The sequence below is a fragment of the Oryctolagus cuniculus genome, chromosome 18, assembly GCF_051225735.1.
Source record: "Oryctolagus cuniculus isolate XC-2025 breed Fujian yellow rabbit chromosome 18, ASM5122573v1, whole genome shotgun sequence".
NCBI lineage: Eukaryota > Metazoa > Chordata > Mammalia > Lagomorpha > Leporidae > Oryctolagus > Oryctolagus cuniculus.
Genome location: NC_142884.1, coordinates 26,377,225 through 26,400,228, shown reverse-complemented (window position 1 = coordinate 26,400,228; position 23,004 = coordinate 26,377,225). Strand labels below are relative to the sequence as shown.

The following is a 23,004-nucleotide window of genomic DNA, read 5'->3' as shown; positions in this document are numbered from 1 at the left end:
GTCCTCACTGCGGCTTCCTGCTAATGCAGAGGGATCAGGTGATGGGTCCCTGCCACACACGTGGGAGACCATGAGTTACTAACTTCCGGGGGCCAGCGCTGTGGCGCAGCGGGTTAACACCCTGGTCTGAAGCGCCGGCATCCCATATGGGCACCGGCTCGAGACCCGGCTGTCCACTTCTGATTCAGCTCTCTGCTATGGCCTGGGAAAGCAGTAGAGGATGGCCCAAGTCCTTGGGCCCCTGCACCTGCGTGGGAGACCCGAAGGAGGCTCCTGGGTCCTGGCTTCAGATCGGTGTAGCTCCGGCCATTGCGGCCATCTGGGGAGTGAACCAGCAGACGGAAGACCTCTCTCTCTCTCTCTGCCTCTTTTCTCTCTGTGTAACTCTGACTTTCATATTAATAAATAAATCTTAAAAAAAAAAAAAAAAGAGTTCCTAACCTCCAGGCCCAGCCTGTCTCAGCCTTGGTCCCTGTGGGCATTTGGGGAATGAACCAGTGAATGGGAACATGGGAGAATAGGATCTTTCACTCACTCTCTCTCTCTCTGCCCCCTTTCTCTCTCCCTATCCCCTTTCCTGTCTCCTTCCTTCTCCCCTCCCTGCTTCCATCTCTCCCTAATCAAATAAAAAACAACGCAACAAACCGGAAGCAACACAACCAGCATCCTTGTTCCTTTGCAGCTGAGTTCAAGGGTCAGAGATCACCTTGACGGAATGGAGGACTGAAATGACAGGCCAGCCCCGAGACAGCCCTGACCCCTGACGCCGTAGCTGTGGAGTAGAGTGCGCGCTGCAAGACCCGGACCCCAGCACGTGCTCTGCTACCATGGCCGCTGCTTGCACCTCTCTGAGATCCTGGGAGCATATTTGCAATTTGCCTTAGGGAGAGAAAACGCTCTCCCAAGCTCTTCTTGTGTAAAATAGCTTGTTCAACATGGACATGGGAAAAACACACAACTGGTATTTGGAGCCTTTTACACCTGGGAGGGGCCCTGGGAACTATGGGCTATCACGGGCTCACAGGACGAGACCGCCAGCCTCACCCAGCCTGAAGGGCTGCCGGGGAAGCTCCGGGTGGGGAGACTCCAGGTGGCAACTTCTGGAACTCGTGCCCGAGCCCAGGAATCAGGCCTGTCCAGAGGAGTACACACACTTGTGTGTTCACGGGTTGGAGGGGACGCTACGGCTTACTAAGCTGGGAGAGGGGTGGGATGGGGTGTGTGCTAAACCGCAGCCATTTTGCACACGCAGACTGCGTGTGGGCGGGTTCTCAGGCTACCTGTCCCCTGGACTTCTCCCCGCTTCCCTGGAGGCTTCTGTCATGCGTTCTGGGTTGCTTGGTGATTCTTTGGAGCACCCACTTGTCCTGAAATCTCACGTTCTGGAAGATGGCCGGCAAGTCCATCAGCCTCTTGTCCCACATGTACTCAGGGGAGAGGACCTTGGTGGGTTTGTGGTAAAGCAGGTACTTGTTCAAGTAGCTCTCCTCACGCCACACAGCCTCAACGTGGCGGGCTTTGTCCCTCGCCATGGCCTCGTGACAGGCTGTGGCGAGCTTGTGAACTTCCGGCACTGAACCCCCAAATAAAGCCTCTGTGTAATAGAAGTCCCCCTCGCCGAGCGGAACGTGGGCTTGCGACTGGGGCCAGCGTTCGTAGGCAAAGGTGTCCCGATGGCGCCCAAAGAAGACAGGGTGGATGGTGCCGAACAAGGCGGAGAGGATCTCCACGCCCACGTGCTCCTGGAAGGTCACGTCCACGTGTGCGCACACCAGGTAATCCACCTCCTTGAAGAAGTGCAGAGAGGAGAAATGGCTGAGTATCTCCATGCAGGGTCCAGACATCTCCCGGCGGCCGGCGGGGGTCGGGACCTCCAGGATGGCCATCTGCCTCCCGGCTCCGAGCCGGATGGGTGGGACGCCATTGGGCTGATCGGTAAAGATGTAGTATTTCACCCTGTGTCCCACCATGAAGTGGGCCTCTGCCGTCTCCAGGAACGGCTTCAGGAAGACCACGTACTTCTTCACGGCAAACGAGGCCAACCCAACGGTGACATTCTGGAGCCAGAAGTGCTCATTGAGTATCTCAATGTTGAAAGTCTCTTCCCACACAATTGGAGCTAACCAAGGTGTCTGGACAAGGACATCCTCCTTAGAAAACAGTAGCAGGTTTGGCTGTGGGTACACCAACCTTGATACGTTCACGACTTCCAGGTGGTTCATTTCTTTAGCAGCCAGACTGGCCCTGGCCAGAATGTCTTCCAGATTCTGGCTTCTCGGTGCCAGGAAGGTACAGCCCAAGGAGGTCAAGACAAGGGCGAGGAGGAGAAGGCAGATCACATAACGAAAGGAGTGGGATTTTGATTTCTCCAGATGTGTCTGAGGCAGCTGGGCCATGGTTCTTGGGGTCTCCTCCCAGCTGGGAGGGCAACCTCTCCTGGGCAGGGGGAAGCCAGACCTGAGGCCCAGCGACATCTGAGCCTGCCCACACAACCTGCTCATCCGGTAGCCCCTGGAGCTCTCCAAGGCCAATCCTGGGGCCAGCTGAGGGTGGGTTGGAGTCCCAGGAGAACGCCACGAAATCCAGTTTGGCTTTGAGGTGCTGTCAAGGTGGTCCGGTGGTGGCACTCAGTCACCAGCCAGCTAGAAGGTAAGAACCTGAGCGGAGGAGACACTAGGAGTCCTGAGAGAGGCACAGGAGGCGGCAGCAAGGGAGGGGGCCACGGAGCAGGTCAGGGACAGAGATTGTGATGAAATGAAAGCTGGGCAGGGACCACCAGGCAGGCTGACCGAGGGCTCGGACGCTGCTGCCCTGGCCCGCCCGCGGCACCCAGCAGCTGGGAAACCCTTCCAACTGAGACCAGACTGCCTCAGGGGGCATGTGCAGATAGGCGGCGTGGGTCACCATGGGAGCCATGGCGGAGGGTGCGGGTTAATGTTGGCTTTCTTTTATTCCCCTAATCATCACTTACAGTTCACTGAGCACTAACTTTTCAGGTGTTGAGCTGTTAGGATTACGCTGCTACGGTTAATGTGCGTTATCCTGTTCAATCCTCACAGCAAGCTGGCTTCTCTCGTACATTCTGTTGGTCTACGGATCTGTTGTTAATGCCAGTATTATACTGTTTGATTACTTCTAATGCAGTAATATAATTTTATTAAAAAAGTAGTTGTGTTTTCTTTTTTCTTTTTTTAAGATTTTATTTATTTATTTGAAAGAGTTACACAGAGAGAGGAGAGGCAGAGAGAGAGAGAGAGAGATCTTCCATCCAATGGTTCACTCCCTAGTTGGCCACAACGGCTGGAGCTGCGCCGATCTGAAGCCAAGAGCCAGGAGTTTCTTCCAGGTCTCCCACGTGGGTAGAGGGGCCCAAGGACTTGGGCCATCTTCTGCTGCTTTCCCAGACCATAGCAGAGAGCTGGATCAGAAGTGGACAGCCGGGTCTTGAACCAGTGCCCATATGGGATGCCGGTGTTTCAGGCCAGGGCGTTAACACACTGCGCCACAATGTCAGCCCCTAGTAATATAATTTGAAACCAAGAAATGTGGGGTCTCCAACTTGGCTTTTCTGTCTCATTCTACTTTGGTTATTAGTAGTCTTTTGTGGTTCCCTTTGAAAAGGTGCTAGGAAACTTGAATATCCACGTGCAAAAGAATGAAGTTAGATTTTAGGTTACAACATACACAAAAATGATTCAAAATGGATCAGAGATCTAAACCTAAGAGCTAAGGGCGACACTCCTAGAAGAAAACAGACTGGAGCTTCATGGTATTGGATTTAGGCAATGATTACCTAGATGATACTGAAAACACAGGCAACAAAATTGAAAATTGACAAAATTAAAAATTTGGAATTTGGGCCGGCGCTGCAGCTCACTAGGCTAATCCTCCGCCTTGCGGCACCGGCACACCAGGTTCTAGTCCCGGTCGGGGCTCCGGATTCTGTCCCGGTTGCCCCTCTTCCAGGCCAGCTCTCTGCTGTGGCCAGGGAGTGCAGTGGAGGATGGCCCAAGTGCTTGGGCCCTGCACCCCATGGGAGACCAGGAGAAGTACCTGGCTCCTGCCATCAGATCAGCGCAGTGCACCGGCCGCAGCGCGCTGGCCGCGGCGGCCATTGGAGGGTGAACCAACGGCAAAGGAAGACTTTTCTCTCTGTCTCTCTCTATCTCACTGTCCACTCTGCCTGTCAAAAAAAATTTAAAAAAAAGATAAAAATTTGGATTTCGTCAAAATAAAAAACTCTGTCCATCAAGGAATACTAGCAAGAGAGTGAAGAGACAACTGATGGAATAAGAGAAAATACCTGTAAGCCATGTATCAGAAAAGGATTTATATCCAGAATATATGAAGGAGCCCTAACCTCAGCAATACAATATGCAAACCAGCCACTGGAAAAAGGGACAAATGAATTGAATAGACATTTCTTCAAAGAAAACATACACATGGCCCAGAAGCACGTGAAAGGATGTCCAACACCACTTCTCGCTAGAAACATGCAGATCAAAATCCACAATGAGACACCCTCACTGGGCTGGTGACTAAACACAGCAGGGGCATTTGCCTTGGTGGCTGAGACACTGCATTCCGTCTCTGGGCACCTGGGTTCAGTATCCACCTCCCACCCCCGTCTTCAGCTCCCTGTTAGACCAGGCCCTGGGAGGCAGGGCTGGTAGAACAAGTATTTGGCTCCCTGCCACCCATATGGCATACCCTAGCCTTGGCTGTTGCAGGCATTTGGAGAGTGCACCAGCAGATGGAAGGTATCTCTCTCTTTCTCCCCCCTGCTCTTTGTATCTATGTTTGTCAAATAAATAAATCTTTAAGAAATAAATTAATTAGGGGCAGGTGCTGTGGCGTAGTGGACTAAGCCCTGTCTGAGGCGCTGACATCCCACATGAGCCCTGGTTGGAGTCTGGCTGCTCCTCTTCCCATCCAGCTCTCTGCTGTGGCCTGGGAAAGCAGAAGACAGCCCAAGTGCTCGGGCCCCTGCACCCATGTTGGAGACCCAGAAGAAGCTCCTGGCTGCTGGCTTTGGATCGGCCCAGCTCCATTTGTTGCAGCTATTTGGGGAGTGAACCAGGGAATGGAAGACCTCTCTCTCTGTCTGCAACTCTACCTCTCACTATAACATGAGTAAATAAATATAAAGAACACCCTCAGGTCTGGCATTGTGGCACAGTAGATTAAGTTGCTGCTTGCAATGCCCGTATCCCATGTGGGAACGCGGTACAAGTCCCAGCTGCTCTGTTTCTGACACAGCTCCCTGCTGATGCACATGGGAGAGCATCGGAAGATGGTCTGGGTGTTTAGGTCCCTGCCACCCATGCGGGAGACCCAGATGGAGTTCCAGCCTACTGGCTTCAGCCTGGCCCAGGCCAAGCTGTTTCAGGCATTTGGGGAGTGAACCAGCAGGTGGAGGATTTCTTGCGGGGGGGGCAGAATTTTCCATCCACTGGTTCACTCCCCACATAGCCTCAACAGCCAGAGCTGAGCCAGGCTGAAGCCAGAAGCCAGGAGTTTCTTCTGGGTCTCTGATGTGGGTGCAGGGCCCCAAGTATTTGGGCCGTCTTCCACTGCTTACCCAGGCATATTAGCAGGAAATAAATCTTATTTTAAAAAAAGAATTTTTAAAGAAAATAGACACAATTGTCTTTGTGAAAAAGGAAATCCTTTATATCCTAAGGTTGTAAACTGATTTTCTCATAAACATTAGTAGCTTTATTTTCAGCATCTGACGTCATTGGGTTTCTGTTTCAAGGGTGTGGGCGAGGACCTCAGGGCATTTTTCCAACATGCTCCCTCCATGTTTTTGTTTTGTCCTCATTTTCCCTCTCGGGGTTCTCCACAAGCAGCCTGCTTCCAAAACTACAGTGACAAGTGTGCATCCACGGTGACCTTCACTGAGGCCAGCGCAAATCCAGGGAAACCTACACAGAATCCCCCTCTCCCCCACCGCGCCGCCCTCCGCCGGTGGTCTGCGCGCTTCTGCGCCGGCCTCCCGCAGGCCGGATGACCCTGGGATGCCAGCTCCGTGATTCCCACCTCTGAGTCAAGGGCGGCGCTCCTGGACAGCCTTCCAGGCCCCCCAGCGTCCCTTCCTGCCTGCCTACCTCTGTCCTCTCCTCCACTGCCCCAGCTGGTGACTCCGTTCCAGGGCCACCGGATTACCCGCTGCTGCTTGGGCTTTCACAGCACGCGTTCCCGGCACTGGGATACTCTTCTTCCAGATCCTGCTGGGGTTCACTCAGCCGCCTCCTTCAAGGGCTTCTCCCCAGATCTCACCTTCCCATTGCAGCCCACCTGGTCCACCCTGTGTGAGCTGGAACCATCTCTCCCTAACACCGAGTTCAACTCCCACACACCGCTTTATTCTCTACAGAATCTGTTGATGGTTGATCTGCTAGTAATCTACTCACTTATTATGTTTCTTGTTCATTTTCTCTTCTCCCATGAAAATGTAGGTTATACAAGCCCAGGATTTTTTTTTCCATTTTTTAAAATTGATGCTACTTCCTAGAATAGTCCTTGGAACACATATTAAAATTTTTTTTAAAGTTGTGAATAAACTGCCCTCTGGGGGCCGGCACTGTGGCACAGCAAGTTAACGTCCTGGCCTGAAGCACCAGCAGCCCATATGGGCGCCGGTTCTAGTCCCGGCTGTTCCTCTTCCGATCTAGCTCTCTGCTATGGCCTGGGAAAGCAGTAGAAGATGGCCCATGTCCTTGGACCCCTGCACCCGCGTGGGAGACCTGTGGGAAGAAGCTCCTGGCTCCTGACTTTGGATCAGTGCAGCTCTGGCCGTTGCAGCCATTTGGGGAGTGAACCAGCAGATGGAAGACCTCTCTCTCTGTCTCTACCTCTCTCTGTAACTCTGTTTTTCAAATAAATAAAATAAATCTTAAAAATAAAACTGCCCTCTGAATAATACCTGGATGTTCCCTAAGTTTATCACACTCCCTACGCTGAACTCACAACATTTCTGCCGAAATGTCTCGAGTGCACGTATCTAAGATTGCCCTGGGTGTGCTGCCGTAGCTTGTCACCTGCTCATAGCTAGTCACCTCCTCCTCCTAATGCTCCGTTACCATCCCTCTGTCTATTCCTCCAGACCAGGAGCAGGCCTCACTGCTCTGACCACTGCAAAGAATCCCCTAAGGCTGTCTGTCTCTGTCCTGGCACTCCTTCAATTCTTCTTCTTAGGTAACTTCAGGAATATTTCTAAAATCTCCATATGATTTTGTCTGTTTTTTTTTTCTTACCCCCTTCTCATGACTCCCCATTCTTCTGAGCCCATCCTGGGATGCGAGCTTGTTCACGATATGCCCTACTCCACACAGCAGCCATGTCGCTCACTTCGGCTTCCGTGTCCTGCTGCCGTGACCCTCTGCCTGGAGGCCCACGGATAGAGCGTCTCCTAAGAACAGACTCACTCGCCGGAGATTTGCTTCTGTAGTTGCAGAAAAGCTGCTACAGGCCAGGAGGACCCTGGTTCTCAGGTTCCAGCCTTTCCCAACATGAACCAAGGTGTTTGTTCCTGCTTTAAAGCTGAGTCCTGGGGCCAGCACTGTGGCGTAGCGGGTAAAGCCATCTCCTGCAGTGTTGGCATCCCATATGGGCACTGGTTCGAGTCCCAGCTGCTCCACTTTCGATCTAGCTCTCTGCTATGGCCTGGGAAAGCAGTAGAAGATGGCCCAGGTCCTTGGGCCCCTGCACCCGCATGGGAGACCCGGAAGAAGCTCCTGGCTCCTGGCTTCGGAATGGCCCAGCTCCGGCCATTGTGGCCAATTGGGAAGTGAACCAGCGGATGGAAGACCTCTCTCTCTCTCTCTCCTTCTCTATCTGTGTAACTCTGACTTTCAAATAAATAAGTAAATCTTTAAAAAAAGAGAGAAAGAAAGAAAGAAAGAAAGAAAGAAAGAAAGAAAGCAAGCTGAGTCCTAGCAACACGAAGCTGGTGCCTGGGTTGGTCCCAGAGCACATGGACAGGAAAGCCAAAGTTGGAATGTTACAGGATCAAAACCTCAAAAACCAGTTTTGATGGCCCAAGTACTTGGGTTCCTGCCACCCACGTGAGAAAACTGGATGGAGGTCCTGGCTCCTACCTTCGGCCTGGCCCTGCCTGTTGTGAGTATTTGGAGCGTGAACCAGCAGGCTGGAGACCTCTCTGTCTTTCCCTCTCTCTGTAATTCTGCCTTTCAAATAAGTAACTCTTTAAAAGAGAGGTGGGGGGACCTCCAGCTGGCCGGTGTGAGCTGTGGATGTCGTGGCCTTTGGTGAATGGCCTCATAGAAGAAGTTCGAGTGCTTGGAATGGAAGTTTTTCTTCTGAGGCCTGGGACTGCACTAAAGAAGTGATAGCTCCATTGGTCTCCAAGAACCTGCTGGTGGTGGTGCTGTCCTCTGGCCATGGGTGGCCCTCCCCTGACCCACCTGCCACTGTTATTTTTCACCCTCCACCTGACCTATCCCTTTCCTCCCCTCTCCTAGGGCCTTCCTCTCAGTGTCTCTTGCTCAAAGGTTAGGGCGCGGGGCATTCCGTGTGGGTGCCAGTTCGAGTCCCGGCTGCTCCACTTCCGATTCAGTTCTCTGCTGCGCCCTGGGAGGGCGGTGGAGGATGGCCCGGGTCCTTGGGCCCCTGCACCCGCGTGGGAAACCGGGAAGAGGCTCCTGGCTCCTGATCAGCTCAGCTCTGGCCATTGTGGCCATTTGGAGAGTGAACCAGCAGATGGAGGACCTCTCTCTCTCTCTCTCTCTCTCTGGGTGTCTCTACCTCTCTCTGTAGTTCTTTCAAATAAGTAAAATAAATCTTAAAAAAAAAAGGTCTGGGGGTGCAGGGATTGCGTAGCCAAGACCTCATAGCAGGTGGCAGGTGGCGAGCAGGGGAGAGTCTATTCATTGCCCTTCCAGAGGGGCCAGACGGGCTGGAGGCACAAAGCCGACAGCACCGGAAAGCACACTGAGCCGGCCCGTCAGACACCACCTCTTGGAAGGGATGTTGCACCTAGATGTCAGACCGGAAACTGCGTCAGAAGGGCCCTGGCGTGGAGCAGAAGTGAGACACAGGGCAGCAGGGTGAGCCAGGCCAGGGGTGGTGAGGCCTGCGACAGGGCGGGGGCAAAGCTCGCTGAGGAAGTTGCCAGAAAAAGCAGTTGGCGAGCCGGTGAATTCTCGGAGTAGGGTAGGAAAAACTCAGATCTACTAGATCCTCCGACTCCAGCCGGCCGGAGGCTTGCGAGCCCCGTGGGAGCGCGCGACAGGCATGCGCCAGCCGAGCGCACGCGAGCGCGGGGCTCGAAGTCAAAGCCGCAAACGGCCAAGGGGACGCCCAACGGTCTGGCCGCCTTGGGGACCTCCCGCACTCAGGTGCAGGCGTGTGGCACCAGATGGCCCCCGCGCTGTGTGCCGCTCTTGGGAACCGCGGAGGCCAGGCACCCGCAGAGTGAGCATCCTGGGCGCCTGGCCAGGAGGCGCTGGCTGGCTGCGGCCATCACAGCCAGGGGGTCCTCGGCTCCTTCCCTCCGGGGCTCGGGAGGGCAGAGTCTGCCCTGCGCGGGTGAGGGCGGGCGGGAACGGTGCCGGACAAGTGTTGGGAGACGGTCAGCAGGGGGCGCCCGTCGGTGCCACCAGCCCCACCCCCACCCCACGCCTGATCCTGGCGGCACAGGACCCAGGACACTCACTGTCCCTTTGGACCGCGTCTCTCCAGCTCCTGGGGGGCGAGCACCTTTCGTGTGGCCGCCCGGGAAAGGCGTGAGTCCAGCACCCCGAGCTGGGCTGTGATGGTTTGTGGGGCGCGGCGCTCTCTGCCTGCTGCACCCCAAAGCTTCCCTTCCTGGCCGGCAGTTTACCTTCACACCTTGTTATAAATTTGGCAGAACATTTAAGCCTTCAAAGAAGTGAGTGCCTCAGCTCACAAAGTGACAGTGATGCTGACAGGACTTGCGCCCAGGCTGTCATCCTTGGGGATACCCAAGGCTGCTTCCAAACCTTTGGGGAAACGTGAAATTAAAAGATAAACTCATTTTGGTGCAAAACAGTTTTTAGAATCCATTGATAGCTTTATTTTTTTTAATGTTTATTTACTTGAAAGGTAGAGTAATGGGGAGAGAGAGAATCTTCCGGCCACTGGTTGGCTCCCCAAATGCCCACAACAGCCATGGTTGGGCAGCACTGAAGCCAGGAGCCAGGAACCCCATCCGGGTCTCCTCCACGGATGGCAAGGACTCAAGTATTTGAGCCATCACCTACTGCCCAAGGCTGGATCAGAAGTAGGGGCAGGACTCGATCCAAGGCACCCCAATATGGGACGCAGGCATTCATACAGCAGCTTAACCCGCAGCATGCAAGCGCCTGCTGCTGTAGCCTTAAAAAAAAAAAAAAAAAAAAAAAAAAAACAGGCAGAGTAGACAGAGAGACAGAGAGAAAGGTCTTCCTTCCGTTGGTTCACCCCCCAAGTGGCCGCTATGGCTGGCGCACTGTGCCAATCCGAAGCCAGGAGCTAGGTGCTTCCTCCTGGTCTCCCATGGGGTGCAGGGCCTAAGCACTTGGGCCATCCTCCACTGCACTCCCGGGCCACAGCAGAGAGCTGGCCTGGAAGAGGGGCAACCGGGACAGAATCCGGCGCCCCAACCGGGACTAGAACCCAGAGTACCAGCACCGCAGACAGAGGATTAGCCTAGTGAGCTGCGGCGCCGGCCCGCTGTAGCCTTTTTATAATATTTTCCACGAACTGTTTGAAGACCCCTGAGCACATGGGTTTCACAAGGGCGAATTGTCTTTTCGTTGAGTTCTGCAGCAGACCCCAGCAGCTGACTGGGAGCTGTGTTCTCTCAGGTGGAGGCACAGCAGATGGATGCAGGGTCCACCTGTGCCTCCAGGGACACCGACGTCTCTTACAGTGACTCCACGGACCAACTCTCCGAGTCCTGGCCCAAACTGATGGCTTAGCAGCACTGGCTTTTCCAGGCTTAGTCCTTTATGTTTTCTCTCAGTGGTGTTTTATAGCAAGGATCGGCACCAGGGCCTTAGTCCAACAAATGCAGTTCCTAGCTGGTTTGTTATGGTCAGCGAGCTAGAATCACATTAACAATCTCAGAGTTGGAGGACACACACACACACACACACACACACGATATGGGACAGAGACCAAGGCATCCACCAAGCCTATCTGGTCTTTTAGGAGAAAGTTTGCCACCACTGTTTTAAAAATTTACTTCTTTGAAAGACAGATCTTCCATCAGCCGATCCACTCCCTAAACGTTGCTACCACTGTTTTTGTAGTGCTTGTGTATCGGTCTTCCAAAACTTTTGCAAATTCCCAAGTATTCTCTGGGGTTTGTAAATGCTGGTTTTTTTTTTTATTTTTTTTTATTTTTTTATTTTTTTGACAGGCAGAGTGGACAGTGAGAGAGAGAGACAGAGAGAAAGGTCTTCCTTTGCCGTTGGTTCACCCTCCAATGGCCGCCGCGGCCGGTGCGCTGCGGCCAGCGCACCGCACTGATCCGATGGCAGAAGCCAGGAGCCAGGTGCTTTTCCTGGTCTCCCATGGGGTGCAGGGCCCAAGCACCTGGGCCATCCTCCACTGTACTCCCTGGCCACAGCAGAGGGCTGGCCTGGAAGAGGGGCAACCGGGACAGAATCCGGCGCCCCGACCGGGACTAGAACCCGGTGTGCCGGCGCCGCTAGGCGGAGGATTAGCCTAGTGAGCCGCGGCGCCGGCCCTGTAAATGCTGTTTTAAACGGGATCTTTGGAAGATTTGTTTTCAGCAGTTCGTTGATACTATGCAGATAATCCGTGTGTGTGTGTGTGTGTGTGTGTGTGTGTGGACTTTGTACACCGAGAGCTAGCTAACACCACTCTTGACTTACGGTCATTTCTCTGTGGGTCCCTTGGTATTTTTGACTTACACGGTTTGTCTGCATCCCGCTCACTTTACTTCTGTTTTAATCTGCATGCCTTTTATTTCTCTTTATTTCCTCTTGTGCTCACAGGGACGGACAGTCGGCAGGCCCCTCTCCTCCAGGAAGCGCAGCCTGATTCACAGCTGTCTGTGAGTGCGTGCGTCCCCAGTACACGTACACGAGCTGCATGACAGGTGGGTACCAGCCTCGTGCTGGCTTCAAGGGCACAGACATCACTTGTAGTAATTCCATGGTCCAGCTGTTAGGGTCCTAATAAAAACTTGGAATTGGCCAAGAGGAACTTCCCCAACCTTTGAAAATGATACGTGTGTGTATACCTGCACATATGTACACAAGGCATATATTGTTTTATGGTAGTTTTACCAAGAAAATTTTTTGATGTGTTCGCCTTTGTACTGAAACCTTGCTAACCTCATCTCTTCCTGCAGGTTCTCTGTAGGCTCCACTGGGCCTTCTACACACACAGTCATGTTTCCACGCTGAAAGTCCTGCTTCCATTTTAATCTGTGTGCCTTACTATTTCTTCTATATCTGCTACAACATCATAAATATAGAATACAAGCAGAGATAACGATAGCCTTTTCTAGTTGCTAAGCATATGGTAAAATTCCTCAGTATACTATCCACTGAAGTTTTTTCATAAATGTGATTTATCACACACATGGAATATTCTCTCCCATTCCTACTTGCCTGGGACGTTGTCTAAGTGGTGTGAAAACCACAGCTACTGAGACTAATCATATGTCTGTCTTCTTTATTCTCCTAATATGGTGAATCCCATTGATCAATGTTATTAAATGTTAAACCAACCTTTGGATTCCTGCGGGAAACCTACTCAGTCATACAAGATTGTTTTATAGTTGGCTGGATTTGATTTACTAAAATATTGTGAGATTTTGTGTCTGTGTTATCGAGGGCTACTAATGTCATTTTCTTGGCAGCTTTTGATATGCAGGCTGTGCTGGCCTTCTAGTATGAATTAGGAAAAGTTGCTTCCTTCTCTGTTTTCTGAGTTTGTGAATGTTTGCTATTGGTTCCTGGGGAAAACCATTCAGACCCACCAGTTTCTCCCCGGGGAGATGACTGTGGCCACATGCTGTCCCTTCCGTGTCCCTCAGATCTGTAACACGTTTTTGAATCTTAATCGTTTGTAATCCCAATATTGGTCATTTCAGTTTTCTCTTTTTTATTTCTTCTTCAATATTTATAGAAGTTTTTCAGTTTTACTAAACTTTTTTATTTTAAGACATTTAGTGTTGCCCTAGATTTTCAGGGTCACAGCAAATACAAGATAATTACTACAACACAATTCTCATGCTAATGTGATATTACCATAAAGAGAAAAGATTTAATGTAGTTCATAGATACAATTCTAAGAATATAGTGATACGTCTCTTCTTCCCTTCTTTCCTTTCTCTTCTTTCTTTTTTTTAAGATTGTATTTATTTTATTTGAGAGGTAGAATTACAGACAGTGAGAGGGAGAGACAGAGAGAAAGGTCTTCCTTCCGTTCACTCCCCAAGTGGCCGCAAAGGCTGGAGCTGCACTGATCCAAAGCCAGGAGCCAGGAGCTTCTTCCCGGTCTCCCATGCAGATGCAGGGGCCTAAGCACTTGGGCCATCTTCTACTGCTTTCCCAGGCCATAGCAGAGAGCTGGATCAGAAGAGAAGCAGCCGGGACTAGAACCAGCACCCAAAAGGGATGCCGGCGCTGCAGGCCAGGGCATTAACCCGCTGCACCACAGCGCCGGCCCCAAGAGGTTTCTTTATGTCCCAGTTTTGGAGGCTCACAGTTCAGGATCAAGCTGCCTACCTGGCTTGGCTTCTGGTGAGGGTCTTAGAGCAAATAGCATCACCCTGGTGAGAGTACATGCAGAGGAGATCACACAGCAGCACAGGAGGACGGAGGAATTTAGGATCCACACCCACTTTTATGTAGATATAGATGTAGATATAGATACAGATACAGATATAGATATGGATAACAAATCACTGTGACAGGAACCAGCCAGTGCCCCTCGGGAGCTGCGTCAATCCCTTCAGAGGGCAAGGCCATCACCGTTGAATCTCGGAGCCAGGTACTGAATCCACGCATTCCAAGGTGGGGTGCCGGCATCTTCACCACTAGGCTAAATGCCCACCCCAATAGCATTTTCTTGTATTGCTCTTCCAATACCTTTTACATAATTCATCCAGAAAGCTTAATGTTAAAGTAGGTGTGCGCTGGGCAATAGGATGGCTGGCAGTAGTGGGGAGGCACAAAGTAGGAAGATAAAGCCACAAGAAAGCTTTGGTGCAGAAAAGGCTTAGTGACCATATAAGCAGACACGCCTTGACCTTGTCAGAGTGTCTGCTTCAAAACACCTTGACGAATACCACGGAGCTCCAGCTCCTGAGATGGGTGTGCCTGGACTGTGGCTCCTCTGACACAGCAAGTCAGATTCCTCGTCCCTGGAGCAGGCCGGCCAGCAAAGGAAGGGAGCGCCTGGACCTTAGAAGAAGATCCCTTATGGGAGGGGCCGTCCTTGCTCCCCGACCTGACAGGTCCCAGGTGCACCCCCTGCCCCCTAGTGCTTCAGAAACCTGGGGTGACTGCAGATTTGGCTATGGCAGTTCTGGAAATTCACATCAGTGGGAACAGACTCGGTTCCCTCTTTGTAGGACTTCTTTCGTTCCGTGAATCGGTTCTTTGATTACTCCTCTTTGCTTTGGCCCACTGATGAGTACGAACACACGTTCATACATGCTTACTGAATGTTTTCCTTCTAAAGGGATTGCTCAACTATTTTACCCATTTTTTTGAGTAGCTTGAGGAGTTCTTTACATATTCTGTGTCAGTCATTTGCTAGATAGATGTTTTGCAAATAGTTTTGCCCAGTTGATGATGGCTGCCTACCCATTTTCTGCATTGTAGCTTTTTTTGAACATCAGTTTTAAGTCTTTGTGCTTTCTTAATCTTGTTTATCACTTAAAAACTAGGTTTTTTAAAATTTTCAATGGAATTCTATTTCTCATGGCTTTTTAAAATTTTTATGATCTTTTAAATCTCAAGAATAACTTTCTATCCTAAGGCTATAAATTGGGGTCTCTCACATTTGCTCTAACACATGCATAATTTTGAGTCTGTAGTCTGGTGTCCTAAATTCGTTTCCACGGAGGTTCATGGTGAGGGTCTTTACTTTATGTGCAGTGAACACAAGCACACGTGGTCACGAGTCTGTTTTCCCCATTTCTCCTTTCTCAAGTAAGCATTCTGAATCGGTCACTAGAGTCCATAGGCTAGTGGCCAAGTACGCCCTGATGAAGCCAAAAGTTTGTCTGAACTCAAATGGCAAGTCCATGCACCACTCTCTGTCTCTCACATACGGTCCTGCCTTGCAATCCAACAGCGAGCACTTCAAAACATATGAGTGTGCAGAGTTCACTTCTCACTGCACCACTGCAGCCATCTTGCCTGTGAGCCATCACTACCCCTTGCCCGGGGTGTTGCTATGATGAAATTCTTGAGGCTGGCTAACTTTGTAAAAATGGTGGGGGGGGGGCGGTATTTTGGTCACAGTTCTGGAGATTCGAGGACATGGTGCCAGCATTGGCTCAGCTCTGGTGAAGGCCTTCTGGAAGGAGCATGTGGGAGCCAACATTGTGGCACAGCCAGTTAAGCCACCACCTGGGATGCAAGCACCCTTTGTGAGTGCCGGTTCGAGTCCTGGCTGCTCCACTTCCGATCCAGCTCTCTGCTAATGCACCTAGCAAAGCAGTGAAAGATGACCCAAGTGCTTGGGTCCCTGCACCCACACGAGAGACCTGAATGGAGTTCCAGGCTCCTGGCTTCAGCCTATTCCAGCCCCTGCCATTGCGGCATTTATGATGGTTTTCCTGGGTTGTAAAATGTCCCAGAAAACACTGTATTCTTGGTATCGCACAGTCCTACAGCCAGCCAAGACTGGGTGAAATTATAAATCTAGTTATTTGATATTCTTAGTGGCTTAGGCTAGAAACAGACGGGTTACTTTTCCAAACACAACTTAGTTATTTCCCTGAAAGGAGAATCGGTTCTGGTTTCCAAAGCGGCATGATGCCTGTTACAGTGGATAACAGCGTCTATATGACAGGCACCCTAGGCGGCAGTTTTCCCCAAATTGCAAAGCAGGCTCGATTTCTTGCATCCTTTTCTCCTGAGGCTCAAAGGCGTGGATGCCACGCCAGTCCTCAACCGGTGGAGCACACGCGCATGTGTGTGTGTATTATTGGCACAAGTGTAAGTTAAAAGAGAAGACACGGAAGCCAAAATGTTCAACACACAACAGGGATGATGTAGCCTAGGGTGGGGTCAGAGCAGCGACGAGGCGCAGAGAGAAGCAGGAAAGGGGGCCGCGTTGCCTCATTCCCCTCCCCCCGAACCTTACCTTCCCGTGGGCCCTCAGCTCTCATTCGGGAAACACAAGCCTCAGAAGTCAGCGCTGGGGCCGGCACTGTGGTGCAGCGGGTTAACGCCCTGGCCTGAAGCACCGGCATCCCCTGTGGGCGCCAGTTCCAGTCCCAGCTGCTCCTCTTCCGATCCAGCTCTCTGCTGTGGCCTGGGAAAGCAGTGGAAGATGGTCCAAGTCCTTGGGCCCCTGCACCCATGTGGGAGACTCGGAAGAAGCTCCTGGCTCCTGGCTTCGGATCGGCGCAGCTCTGGCTGTTGCGGCCATCTAGGGAGTGAACCATCGGATGGAAGACCTCTCTCTCTCTCTCTCTCTCTCTCTCTCCTCTGCCTCTCCTCTCTCTGTGTACTCTGTAACTCTAACTTTTAAATAATTAAATCTTAAAAAAAAAGAAGAAGAAGTCAGTGCACACTCTCGTCAAGTAGGGCTGTTCCCTGGGCCACTTGCACACTTATAACTTTGGCTCAACACATTACCCCTCCCAGGAAGGTACTTCAAAGAAGTCCATGGTTTATTTTGGTGCAAAATAAAACTTTGAAATCCATGCGTAGTTTTTTCACAGTACGCATTTCCCCTGAATTTTTGAAGACTCCTTGTATGCATGGATTTCAATTTTTTCCATGAAAACCAACTTATTTTTAATTCTGTCTTGCATGAGCATTTTGAAGTCCCTTCACAGAAGTCAAATTTTCCTCTACCAGTGAGTCAAAGAGCAAAAACATACAAGCAGAGAACCAATTAACAAGAACAACGCCATGTGTATGTAGACAGGTGGATGGACAGACCAGTAAATGATGGGTAGAGCCTGGGAAAGAAAAATAGGAGGTAAGAGAAAGGGGGTGGCTACAGCCAGCAGTGTGTGTCCTGACAGTTTTGAGGCCAGAGGAAAACCGGCCCAGAGCTTGGGTCTTTCGAGCTGGGAGTTGAAACCAGAGTGTTGCCTGGCTGGTACTTACAGGTCTCTCTCTTCTCTCCACAGCGCGATGCCTCAAGGCCACCACGTTCGGCCTCATCTGAACCCGCGACCTTCGACACATACACATACCCCAGAGGCATTGGGCCTGCGGCTTAGCCTTGGAAGACAAAAGGCAGGTTGAGTTTGTTTGACATGACTAGAAGGGGCTGAACCTACTCCCTGGAGAACAAGATCCATCCGAGGGGGGCCTGTGACCCCCTGGCCATTCCTGAAGGAAACTTTTGCTTTTAGTTGCTGAGATCCTAGCTCTTGCGCTAGAAGAAAATGAATGGGCTGATGCCCCCGTATTTCTGTCCCCAAGGAAACCCTAAACAGATGGTGAAAACACTGCTTGCCACGCACAATGCACTACAGTGCCCACTTGATATGATCAAAAGTAGGTAAAAAAATTCCGGATTATCAGATGTTTTCTCAGTCGTGTTAGCCCCCACAAAGTCAAAGGGGGCAGACACCCTGGCCTAGGCCCCAGGGGTTCGGAAGGGCAATGAGAATAGACATGTCTTCCTCCAAGTGTTGTCCTATCCGGCCACAACAGGTGTGCTCTCATCACGAGTGCCCCCAACTGCTCGGAATGATGGTAGGAACAGAAGTGTCCCCAAACACGAGGTGTGGTGCTGTCACCTCCCATTGCACCACCTGTACTCTGTGGATCTACGGATCCAAGATGCCTTTGTCCGGAGTGGCTCCTACAGTCACGGATACGGCTCCAGCCCCTCCAGCAGCAACAGATGTGCTCAAGCCAAGTGGCCCCTGGGTGTCCGCCAGAAGCTGTGGCCAGCAACGTCTTGAGGTGTGCGTGTCTCAGTGGTGCGGCCTTCTCCATTAGTAACAGGCCTGCTTTGGCTTATGGGCCCTCAAGTGCCCAGAGCCATTGCGGGAGGGACAGGCTCTCCATGACAGATACCATGCTGTCCCCTCCCATTGCAATACATGTGCTAGGGACAAGGTGAAGCCAGGTGCTCTGATTGGAGGCGGAAACAGAAGGGCCTCCAAGCACAGGTGTGGTTGCGAGAGACAGCTGCCTCTGTCAGGTGCACCCCAGGTGATCCGACCACAGGCCAGAGCAGGAGTACTCCCACCACAGGCCCCTCTGACTACAACAAATGTGTTTTGGCCAGATGGTTTCCGGGCGATCTAACGCAAGGAAGAACACAGGTGTCTTTGGGCACGAGTCTTTTGCTCAGTGATGGTATGACAGGTGTGCTTTGTTTGGGCAGGCCCCAGCTAGTCTCCCTGGAAAGTTTTGCTCTCGGAAATTCTGGCCAATTGTATGAGAGGTGCTTTATAGGATGGCAAGAACGCCGGTGCACAGGCCTAAGCCTCCCCCAACCTAAGTTGAGATGTTGGGCGTCCCTCTTAGCCCTTTCCTAAAGCCAGACTGCTTTAGACGTGGAGCTGGGCCTGAAGCAGACACACCAGCCAGAGAGCTGCCAGCACCCACGGGACTGCAGGGCCCGTGAAGGCAATGGGTCTGAAGCAGGGCTAGCAACGGGTGAGCCGTGCCCAGTGCTGAACATCTCCATGATGACCCCAGAGCAAGTAGTGGCTGCTCGGACCCTGCAGAGCCACCAAGGCCCCGCTGGGCGCTCACACGTATGCCAAAGGACGTGGGTGTCAGGTGTGCGAAAGCTGATTGCCTTTTGCCGCCATTGGGTGCCAGAGCTACCGTGGAGATTAAGTCTGGAGCTTGTCCTGAGCCTTCCAGATTTCCCAAAGGGTCAGGGCTACGACAGCTGTCAGGTGAGACTGCCAATGAGAATTTGGGAAGGGGATACGGTAGCCATATCAATTTCAGCAGGGTCAGAGGCAAGCTTGGCTGTGCCGCCGGCCAAGGTTCTGCCTGGGTTCCTGAATATACCAGCGAAAACAGGGGCTCTGGGGAAAGAGATTCCATGACACTGCTCCTTGGACCCCCTAATGTGACTAAAGGGTAATTGCTGGGCTACAGGAGAGGTTCAAAGTGAGGTAGGGCTGCTGACCATAAATGTGGGTTGCATGGTGGAGACACGGACCTGCCCCACGCTGGGATGGACTTGGCCAACCAGGAGGAAGCGCACACTGGCTCCTGCAGGAGGCCAGGAGATACAGGGAAGGTGTCCGTGTCGGTTATGCCCATGTCCCAACCAGGATGGGAGGTTGAGTCCACACACATGCTGACTGCGTGGTGGAAGTGAGGGGCTCAGCCAGTCAGCGATGGGCTGGTCAGTGAAGACTGAGGTATTGGTGTAGGTGAGCGAGAAACATAGTAGGCTGCGTAAGCTGCTGGGGCAGGGGGTCCCAGCCAGCCTGGCGCGCGGAGCGAGAGAGGGGAAAGCCTGCCAGAAAGTTGTCCATGGAGAGCAGTGTGTGCTTGTCTGACCCTAGAAACAGAACACAGTGTGGACATGGCTCCAAAATGCCTTCTCTTCCAAGACAAGCCATGCACTGTCCCCCCGGACATGTCATTGGCAGGTGCACCGGAGGGGGCTTGTAGGCAAAGGCTGTGAAGAAAAGGCACTACGAGGCAAAGGGCGGGGCCCAGCAGCTTTCCCCATTGGGAATTTCTGGCTCCTCCTTTTGGACTCCTCCACCCCCACCCCGCTGCCAGTTGGGGGCCCCACCCTAGATGGGAACTGTGAAAGACTGGAAGTGAACAGTACCAAAAGAAGCGGCTCCACCAAGGACGCCTGCCCGGCAGATCCCTCAGCTCCTGTGCCCGGGGAGGTAGCTTCAGCCAGCAGTGCCCGTGAGCCACTGACTTCCCTGGAGGCACAGGGAATGTTCAGAGCAGGAGCCCTGGATCAACCCGCATCATGGCACAGTGGAGGCCAGCTCGCCGGGGACCAACCAGAGTAAGAGAAACTTGGAGAGGACAGGAGGAGGCTCTTGTGGGTCCTAGCACCCCTGAGGCCCAGGATGGCAGCTGCAGGACATGTGCTAAGATGGGGGGGAGGGGGTACAGACAAAGCAGTGCAGGGTCCACTCGGCCCCAGCCTCTTTCTTCTGGGCAGCCTCCACGGAGGACAGCTGGTCACTCCCACCCCCTGTGCCACGCCAATGCTGATTCATTCGCCAGGGAGCAGTAGGCCCTCCAAGTCCTGGAGAAAGACAAACCACTTCCATGGCCATGGTTATCACCAGCTGGGCTGCAAGGTGTTTGAAGTGGGGCTGGAGAGCCCCAACCTGCCTGGACGCTGCATCCCTTCCTGCTAGGCGGCTCCTCTCCACTTTCTCCAAGTTCAGAACAACAGTGTGGAAGCCTTAGGAATCTTCCTCAGGCTACCCAGGTGGTCGTGGAGATGCCAGGATTTGAACCCAGTCTGTCTGATTCCAGCTTTCATGCATTAACCTCCTGACTGCGGTGCCTCCTCATCACATAGGTGCATGTCCTTGGGGTAGTTCAACCACGCACACCTGTAATGAACACATGCATTGCCTGCCTGGGTGGACGCCTGCGGTACCCAGACGGCCACCCCGGGCTCTGATGTTCTCAGAAGATGCAGAACACAGATCAGCCATCCTCAGTTCAATGCCCCAGGGCGTCTGTCTTCCCACTGAGCCTGCAGCGAACCACAGCTCTGTTTACAGCCCGTCTTCTCCCAGGTGCCAGGGCACATCAGGTGGACACAGGATCCACCCCGGTATCCAAGCTTCCTGTTCCAAGGTGAGATCTCTTGAGATAAATCCCTAACCCTGCTTTCCCTTCAGAAAAAGGAAATGCCCTCCAACACCTGCTTTGCTGACAGTTTTGAAAGGATGCTACATTTTGGCAATTTTCTCACATCTTCGAGACATTCTGATGCCTCTTTTCAGATGGTAAATAACACGGATTTTAATTATTAAGCCAACCTTGCATTACTGGCTCAAATTCTGTTTGGTAATGCTGTATCAGCCTTCTGTATTTGGTTACATTTGGTTTCATAAAATGTTAAAGATTTTCCCGTCTTTACCCACGAGTGATACTATTGTGTACATTTAGTTTGTTTCCATGTTAGAGTTATGCTCATTTCATAGAATGAATTAGGAAAAATTGCCACCTCCTCTACTTTTTGTGAGTTTGTGTATACTAGTAAAGTATCTCTTATATTCTTGATCGAGTTTACCAGGAAAATTACTAGGAGCAATAAATTTCTTCCCGGAAAAGTTTTTATAATCGTTTGTTGTCCTTTTAATATCTGCCAGGCCTGTAGCAATGCCTCCCTCTTTTCCTTGGCATTGGTAATTTGAGTTTTCTCATAATTTTTGAACGTGGTGGACATTCACCAATTTTATTCATCACGAAAAATCCATGTTTAGCTTTGCTTTCTCTTTTGTATATTTTCTATTTCTATGCTTATAATTGATATTTATGTCTATTTTGTATTAACTTATATTATCTGTTTGGGGGTGGAAATTAAATCATTTTTAGACTTTTCAATTTTTTAATGTAAACACCGCAGCACTGCTTTAACTACATTCCTCAAGTTTTCAACTATTATTTATTCAAAATGTATCTACTTTCCTTTATTCTCCTTGGACCTGCTGGTTATGTAAAAGTGTGTTTTGCTTTCTAAATATTTGAAGACTTTTAGACATCTTGTTGATTTCTATTTTAATTCCACTGTGGTCGGTCAGAGAATGTACTATTAATGTGTTCCATCTTCCGACATGTCTTGAAATTTTTTTGACCTAGGATATGTGTATCATCATAAATATTCATGTTCACTTGAAAGCAAATGTGTGTCCAGCTGTTGGATAAAGTGTGATACAAATCAAGATAAATCGAGCCGGCGCCGTGGCTCAATAGGCTAATCCTCCACCTTGCGGCGCCGGCACACCGGGTTCTAGTCCCGGTTGGGGCGCCGGATTCTGTCCCGGTTGCCCCTCTTCCAGGCCAGCTCTCTGCTATGGCCAGGGAGTGCAGTGGAGGATGGCCCAGGTGCTTGGGCCCTGCACCCCATGGGAGACCAGGAAAAGCACCTGGCTCCTGGCTCCTGCCAGGATCAGCGCGGTGCGCCGGCTGCAGCGGCGGCCATTGGAGGGTGAACCAACGGCAAAGGAAGACCTTTCTCTCTCTGTCTCTCTCTCTCACTGTCCACTCTGCCTGTCAAAAAAAAAAAAAAAAAAAAAAAAAAAAAAAAAAAAAAAAAAAAAAATCAAGATAAATCTTTTGCACTGGTTTTTGTTGTCTATTGAAGCAGTAAGAGAAAAAGAAACGTTAACATCTCCCATTTTGATTATTATTTGCCTGTTATCCTTTAGTTTGGTCAGTCTTTGCCCATATATTTTGAAATTCTGTGATTAAGTACATAAACACCTAGGATATTTATATCTTCCCAATGAAAGGTCCTTAAGAAAAGCGTGTGAAGTAAGTGCTGCTGTCCAAAACACACTCTTCTGTGCTTCAGTTATAAAGACGAGATGTGTGGCCAGTGCCGCAGCTCACTAGGCTAATCCTCCGCCTTGCGGCGCCGGCACACCAGGTTCTAGTCCCGGTCGGGGTGCCGGATTCTGTCCCGGTTGCTCCTCTTCCAGGCCAGCTCTCTGCTGTGGCCAGGGAGTACAGTGGAGGATGGCCCAAGTGCTTGGGCCCTGCACCCCATGGGAGACCAGGAGAAGCACCTGGCTCCTGCCATCGGATCAGCGCGGTGCGCCGGCCGCAGCGCGCCAGTCATGGTGGCCATTGGAGGGTGAACCAATGGCAAAAGGAAGACCTTTCTCTC

The 23,004-nt window shown here is 51.5% G+C and overlaps 1 long non-coding RNA gene and 1 pseudogene across 1 annotated transcript; one reads left to right on the top strand and one right to left on the bottom strand.

The window, feature by feature from the left end:
* Positions 1 to 1,320: 1,320 nt before the first annotated feature.
* Positions 1,321 to 2,231, bottom strand: LOC149120891 (histo-blood group ABO system transferase 1 pseudogene; annotated as a pseudogene).
* Positions 2,232 to 9,147: 6,916 nt separating this feature from the next.
* LOC149120890 (uncharacterized) lies at positions 9,148 to 21,478 on the top strand. Its single transcript, XR_016225229.1, has 3 exons — positions 9,148 to 9,438; positions 11,991 to 12,094; positions 17,327 to 21,478. It is a non-coding gene; the product is annotated as an uncharacterized LOC149120890 (long non-coding RNA).
* Positions 21,479 to 23,004: the final 1,526 nt, after the last annotated feature.